General features: G+C 50.2%; 1 non-coding gene across 1 annotated transcript; it reads left to right on the top strand.

The window, feature by feature from the left end:
• Positions 1–2,446: 2,446 nt before the first annotated feature.
• TRNAN-GUU (transfer RNA asparagine (anticodon GUU)) lies at positions 2,447–2,520 on the top strand. Its single transcript has one exon. It is a non-coding gene; the product is annotated as a tRNA-Asn (tRNA).
• The last annotated feature ends 5,409 nt before the right edge of the window (positions 2,521–7,929 follow it).

Here is a 7,929-nt window from a genome sequence, read left to right on the forward strand (position 1 = left end):
ATTGCAGGCAGGCTACAGAGGAAATTCACTTGGTGGAACAGGGCTGGCTTCTGCTTATTTAATTGTTTTACTTTAATTATTTATTTGTTTTAATTTGCCTGATGATGTCACTTCCACCATGGCATCACTTCTGTTGGGTCTTGGACAGATTGTCATTCTAAAAAGTGGGTCCCAGTGCTAAAAGCTTGAGAACTGCTGCAATAAGGTGTTAGTAAGTTGACACCCTTGGGGTGTGGCACCACTAGTGACCAAAATAACTAAAATCACAGTTTGGAGGAATAATACCAGCATGTTATATATCAAACAATTCGTAATTTCATGCAGAATGTGTTCTGTCTTTGTTCTATCAAAAGGTACAGCCCAAAAACCAATGGGGGCGGAGTGATGGTACATCACCACGCCCATCACCTTGGGTGTTGCCCCGCCCACTGCATGGGGGGTGACGCGCTGGCATCCCGCACAGGATGACGCCACTAGTGACACCCTAGTGACGCCACTGGTTGTCATGACTCAATTTGCACACTGCAAGGAGTGTCAATAGCGCAGCAGCTCCGGAGGAAGTCTGCACGGCACCCGGAGAATTGCGGGCAGGGTCCTTCTGCTGGCCAGGGTAGCCCTGGGCGATGTTGGCAGCCTCAGGACCCCTGGAGGAAAAACCAAGCCAAGCCACTTATTGTTGGAGAGCGATGCTGGGCCTTTAAGAGCTCGGTGGCACAGGCTGAAATTCAACCGGTGCAGCCACCCCCTCGCTGCCTTTCCGTGCTGGGGAAAAGCGGGGAATGGCTGACCGGTTGTGATGGTCAAAAGACCACAGGGAAAACGCACAAAAAGGGCACCAAGGAGAGGGGACAGCCCTTCACCCTCTGCCCTTCTGCCTGGCAGCAACACAAAAGCAATCTGTGTTGCACAATAGTGCAATCTGAGGCAGAAGTAAGCCTCACTGAGTTGAAAGGGACTTACTCCCAGGTAAGTGCATTTGGATTGCAGCCTGTGCCACCCAGAAGATGGCACCAAAAGAAGTATCTCTTGGTCGTTACATATCGAATCTCTTCGTACCCTACAGTACTTAAAAAGTCCAATCCAAGTAATTTAGGATTACTTACACAGGTTACTTCCTTCAGGATTACTGGGGGAGACGAAAAGTCTAGGCTCAAGAAAATAACTAAGGGCCCATTACTATCCAATTTTCCAGTGCTGGTGTAGTTGTGCCAGTGGGGTGTGCACTGTATCCTGTGGTGGAGGGGCAGTCACTGGGACCTTCTCAAGGTATGGGAAAGTGAAATTTGGATAGGACTGGGCCCTCAGGCTGCAATCCTAGCTACACTTACCTGGGAGTGTATAATGGGCCTTACTTTCTGAGTAGGCCTGCATAGGATTGGGCTGTAAGGTTGCAATGCTATCCACACTACCTGGGAGTAAGCCCACTGACTATAATGTGACTTTTGAGTAGACCTGCATAGGATTGGGCTGTAAAGCTGCAATCCTAGCTACACTTACCTAGGAGTAAGCCCCATTGATTATGTAATAGGATTTACTTCTGAGTAGACATGCACAGGATTGGGCTCTAAGGTTGCAATTCTATGGAGACATTCCTGGGAGTAAGCCCTGGGCTTATTAAGCACAGTGGGACTTACTGCCCAGTAAACATGCATAGGATTGCAGCGGGGGTGGGGGGGAAGCTGCCCATACGTAGCTAACCAGTTCCACGACCAAACTGCCTGAAGCTTCATTTTGCCTTCTTTGAATATTGTTCTACGAGGCTACTCTAAGGATAGCAAAGGCCTTAGACTTTGCTAACCAGGCTGGAATTCATTCATCCAAGGAGAAACAGAAAGGCAGGGGAGGAAGGAAAGGTGGAAGGAAGATGAAGAGAACAAGGAATGGGGGACAATGGACGAGTCAATGCACTCTCCTTGGATGTCGCTGGGGAAAGAGATGGAGGCTTTCCTGAGATCCACCAGCCCCATTTCAGACCCCCTCCCAGGGCTCTATCACAGAAGCTCCTGGGAGTGGGCTTCCTTCGCTCCCCTCCCCATTTCCTGCTTCGGATCCTGTGCATGTGTCAAGTCCAAGCGCGATCAAGGGCTCCGCTGGTCCTCTGGGGCCGGATCAGCCTGGATTCTTGGCATCCACGCAAGCGATCATTCTGCAGGAAGAGCGAGCACCTTCTACTGGTCCGCCGCGAACATGACATGCAGTGATAGCCCAAAGAGCAGAGATTTAGGGGGAGGGCTGCAAACTCTTCCAGGAAGGAAACTAGAGCCGATTCTCTCCTCCTCTTGGGATAAGCCTTACTGTGTGTGACTAAGCAGTTCAACATATTCCTCAATACAAGAGGAGGTGGATAGTTTCTCTTTCTCCGCTCCGCCACTAGTGGTCAACCACAGAAGGAGCTTTTAATGCATGAATTGGCTATCTGGAGAGAGCACAGACAAGGCGAGAGTCAGTCTCTGTGGCGCAATCGGTTAGCGCGTTCGGCTGTTAACCGAAAGGTTGGTGGTTCGAGCCCACCCAGGGACGGTATCTTTTTCAGCGTTACTCAACTGAATTTGGAAGATCATATGTGTGCCAAATCCCTGCGGGTTAATAGAGTCCAGCTGCCATCTTGGTTGCAGGGGAAAGATGCATGTAATTTCACTTTTTCAATTTCTAGGGGGAAAGTGCAATCTGGAAGAAAGATGGTAAGGGGAAAGACTTAGAGCCCAGTCCTATGCATGTCTACTCAGAACATTCCATTATAGTCAATGGGGCTTACTCCCAGGAAAGTGTTGGATAGCATTGTAGCCTCAGGTTCCTGATTGCAATCTGTAGTCCTTGTGCAGGGAAGGGGGTGAAAATACACAGGAATTAAAGCAAGTATTCATATTAAGCAGGCAAAGTTGTAGGCTTTCTTTGTAATAATTTTAAGTCCTTTGCTGAAGAAAGTACATAAGAAACTTTAAAAAGGTTTGTTTTCTCCCCACACAGTTCTTGTGCTTTTAAATGCCCTCATAAGCCTTATGGAGATGCTGTAATGAAAGGTTTCACCTGTTGGATCCCTACCCGCCCTCTAGATTAAAAAACAAAGGAGAGGGACTAACTGTCTCTCTTTCATTGCAATGCTTTGAAAGCATCCTGTCTTCTACCCAATAAAGTAGAAAAGCTACAAAGAACTCTAAAAAAAATAAGTATGATATGAGTAGGGCTTTAGTAATGGCTACATGACAAATGGCTACATGACAGGTGGGAAACCCTGGCCTCTGAGCTGCCCACTTGGAGGCAGGCTGTACAGCATGGCCTTTCCCAGTTTGAAGAGACACTTGGCCAACAGACTGAGGCAAAGAAGGAAGGCCCACAGCCAGGGAGACAGACCAGGGACAGACTGCACTTGCTCCCAGTGTGGAAGGGATTGTCACTCCTGAATTGGCCTTTTCAGCCACACTAGATGCTGTGCCAGAACCACCATTCAGAGCACGATATCATAGTCTTTCAAGACTGTGTTCTGCCAAATATCTCAACTCCCTTCTAATGCCCGCTTTTTGGCTAATTAACAACCCCCTTTCCCAAGAACTGTGGTGTGCAAAGGAATAAACACAGAACTTCTTATCTATAGCAATTAACAAGAATTTACTGCTACCCACCGGGTAGATGGGACTCGTCAGCCTAGGAAGGCAGCTCATCTAAGAGAAGGAAACTCTGACCTCAAGCCTCCACTGCCTTGTGGCTACATCCAGTTGTGGAAAAGGCTTCAGGAGTCAACCTCGAGGCAAAATCAGGAGCCGGAGTCCCTTAGGCAGTTCATGGCTGAACACAGTCACGTTCTGGCAACTCCTGCGACGCCGCTGGAACCAACCGTATTGGCTTCTGCCTTTCCATTGGACCATTCCAGCGACGTGGAGAGGGGGGATTTGCTGCATGGGTAACAGCCTATCCTCCATACCTTCTTTACCCAGGCTTCGCGCACTGGAGAGGACACTCCAACTTCGCCATACGACATCGGCACAACACGGGAAGCAGCAGTTTACCGGTTATAAGTCTTTGCTCGATTGGCGTAGAGCATGACGCCAGGGGCTGCTTCCGACGGTGGGAGAGATCATTGCATCTCATTGGGCAGCTACCGCCCGCCTTAAGCTGGGCAGTCCCCAGCCAGTAAGGTGTTGCCTCGCCACGGTCCGTTAACCTCATGGGGTGCGTGGGGTTTAGGGTGAAAACCGACAAGCGGATCGACAACTCTGCACCATGCAACAGAAAACAGAAAACTACTGCCCTAAAGCTGGGCACCTGGAATGTTAGGACAATGACACCTGGCTTCTCTGATGACCTGCAAGAAATAGATGACGCACGCAAAACAGCTGTCATCGACATGGAGCTGAGCAGACTGCAGATGGACATCGTCGCCCTTCAAGAGACTAGGCTGCCAGATTCCGGATCTGTAAAGGAGAGAAATTTCTCATTTTTCTGGCAGGGAAAACCACCAAACGAAACCAGGGAACATGGCATTGGCTTTGCGGTCAGAAATACCCTGCTGAAATCCATCATCCCACCTACTGTGGGAAGTGAAAGAATTTTGTCCCTGCAGCTCCAGTCATCAGCAGGACCTGTCACTCTCATCAGTGCTTATGCACCGACTCTGTCGTCTCCAGCAGAAGCCAAAGACAAATTCTATGATGACCTGGCCACCACTGTCAAGAAAATCCCTGTAAAAGAGCCATTGTTCATCCTCAGCTATTTCAATGCTAGAGTTGGTGCTGATAACAGTTCATGGCCCACTTGCTTAGGTCAGTTTGGCACTGGGAGGATGAACGAAAATGGCCAACGCCTGCCAGAGTTCTGCTGTCATCATGGTCTCTGTGTCAGCAACACGTTCTTCAACACAAAGCCCCAACATAGAGTCTCTTGGAGACATCCAAGATCAAAGCACTGGCACCAGCTCGACCTGATCCTCACCAGACGCTCCAGCCTTCCCAGCATCAAGATCACACGCAGTTATCATGGTGCTGCCTGCGACACTGACCACTCCCTGGTATGCAGCAGAGTGAAACTGCAAACAAAGCGACTGTATCACACGAAAAAGGAAGGAAGACCTCGCATTGATACCAGCAAGATCCGGGATCAGAGAAAAGTGGAGGAATTTGCACAAGCGCTTGAGGAATCTCTTCCAGGCCCGGCCGACGCAAACGCATCCAACAGATGGGAACATTTCAAGAATACCGTTTACAACACCGCCTTGTCCATATTCGGCAAGAAGACCAACAAGGCGGCAGACTGGTTTGAAGCCCACTCTGAGGAGTTGACATCAGTCATTGAGGAAAAGAGGAGAGCTCAAGCAGCATACAAGGCCTGTCCCAGTGAGCGCAACCTGCAGGTCCTCCGAACTGCTCGCAGCAAAGTCCAACAGACTGCCAGGAGATGTGCTAACGACTACTGGCTCCAGCTCTGTTCCGAGATACAGATAGCAGCTGACACGGGCAACATCAAGGGGATGTATGATGGTATCAAGCAGGCCCTAGGTCCAACACAGAGGAAAATTGCCCCTCTGAAGTCTGCCACAGGCGAGGTCATCCAGGATCGGGCGCAGCAGATGGAACGCTGGGTGCAGCACTACTCTGAGCTATATTCCAGAGAAAATGTAGTCACCGAAGAAGCACTGAACAACATTGAGTGCCTGCCTGTGCTGGAAGAGCTTGACAGTGAACCAACCCTAGAAGAACTTCACGTGGCCCTGGACTCCCTTGCCTTTGGCAAGGCACCTGGAAAAGACAGCATCCCTGCTGAAGTCCTAAAATGCTGCAAAGAGATCATCGTCACTGAGCTGCATGAAATCCTCTGTCTCTGCTGGAGAGAAGGTGGAGTACCTCAAGACATGAGGGATGCAAACATCATCACGCTGTACAAGAACAAAGGTGACAGGGGTGACTGCAACAACTACCGCGGCATCTCTCTCCTTAGCGTTGTAGAAAAGCTGTTTGCCTGAGTTGTACTAAAGAGGCTCCAGGTACTTGCAGAGAGCGTCTATCCAGAATCACAGTGTGGATTCCGAGCCAACAGGTCCACCACTGATATGGTATTCTCCCTTAGACAACTGCAGGAGAAATGCAGGGAACAACGACAGCCACTCTTTATAGCCTTCATAGATCTCACAAAGGCTTTCGACCTGGTCAGCAGAGACGGCCTCTTCAAGATTCTCCCCAAGATTGGATGTCCACCCAGGCTCCTCAGCATCATCAGATCTTTCCACAAGGACATGAAGGGCACTGTTGTCTTCGATGGCTCCACATCAGACCCTTTTGACATCCGAAGCGGAGTGAAGCAGGGCTGTGTTCTTGCACCAACCTTGTTTGGGATTTTCTTCGCTGTCCTGCTGAAGCAGGCCTTTGGAACGGCAACAGAAAGCATCTATCTCCGGACCAGATCAGACGGAAAGCTCTTCAACCTCTCCAGACTGAGAGCAAAATCCAAAGTCCAGCTGAAATGTCTGCGTGACTTCCTCTTTGCCAACGATGCAGCTGTCACTACCCACTCTGCCAAAGATCTCCAGCAGCTCATAGATCGTTTTAGCAAGGCCTGCCAAGATTTTGGACTGACAATCAGCCTGAAGAAAACACAGGTCATGGTTCAGGATGTGGACTCACCTCCCTGCATTACAATCTCTGAGCATGAACTGGAGGTTGTCCATGACTTTGTGTACCTTGGCTCAACGATCTCCGACACTCATTCTCTCGATACCGAGCTAAACAAGCGCATCGGTAAAGCAGCTACCACGTTTTCCAGACTCACAAAGAGAGTCTGGTCCAACAAGAAGCTGACGGAACATACCAAGATCCAGGTCTACAGAGCTTGCGTCCTGAGTACACTTCTGTACTGCAGCGAGTCATGGACTCTTCGCTCACAACAGGAGAGGAAACTGAGCGCTTTCCACATGCGCTGCCTCCGACGCATCCTCGGCATCACCTGGCAGGACAAAGTTCCAAACAACACAGTCCTGGAACGTGCTGGAATCCCTAGCATGTATTCACTGCTGAAACAGAGACGCCTGCGTTGGCTTGGTCATGTCGTGAGAATGGATGATGGCCGGATCCCAAAGGATCTCCTCTATGGAGAACTCGTGCAAGGAAAGCGCCCTACAGGTAGACCACAGCTGCGATACAAGGACATCTGCAAGAGGGATCTGAAGGCCTTAGGGATGGACCTCAACAAGTGGGAAACCCTGGCCTCTGAGCAGCCCGCTTGGAGGCAGGCTGTGCAGCATGGCCTTTCCCAGTTTGAAGAGACACTTTGCCAACAGTCTGAGGCTAAGAGGCAAAGAAGGAAGGCCCATAGCCAGGGAGACAGACCAGGGACAGACTGCACTTGCTCCCGGTGTGGAAGGGATTGTCACTCCCGGATTGGCCTTTTCAGCCACACTAGACGCTGTGCCAGAACCACCTTTCAGAGCGCGATACCATAGTCTTTTGAGACTGAAGGTTGCCAATACAATATACTGCTACAAACACATACACTCCCTGCAAGTCCTCTTGTCCAGAGACTTTCCCTCCCCAAAACTCCACTTAACTTAGTGGGTAGAGGTCTGAAGCCTCCAGTCAAAGTCCAATCCAGTCTCCAAAGCACAGTCCAGTCTTCCCCGTCCAGTATTCCCAGTCCAATCTTCTGCAGTAGAGTTCCTCCTCTCCAGCAGTGCTCTCTCCAGCAGAGTGTCTCCTCCAGCAGGGTCCTGGCAGTCCTCTCTTCTGTGTCCTCCAGCAGAGTTCTGGCAGTCCCCTTCTCGCAGTGTGGGTCCATCGGGGTCTCCCTCTGGGTCAGCATCCCGCTTCTAGCTCTGGGTCAGTGTCCTGCTCCTCGCTCTGGGTTAGGGTAGCCCTGTCTTCTTCCAAAGCTGCCTTTTATCCTTGGATGTCTCATGATCCAAATGCAGCTCAGCTGTGAGCTACCTCATTAGCTCCAAATTAGGCT

Source organism: Tiliqua scincoides, chromosome 5 (genome assembly GCF_035046505.1).
Source record: "Tiliqua scincoides isolate rTilSci1 chromosome 5, rTilSci1.hap2, whole genome shotgun sequence".
Classification (NCBI taxonomy): Eukaryota; Metazoa; Chordata; class Lepidosauria; order Squamata; family Scincidae; genus Tiliqua; species Tiliqua scincoides.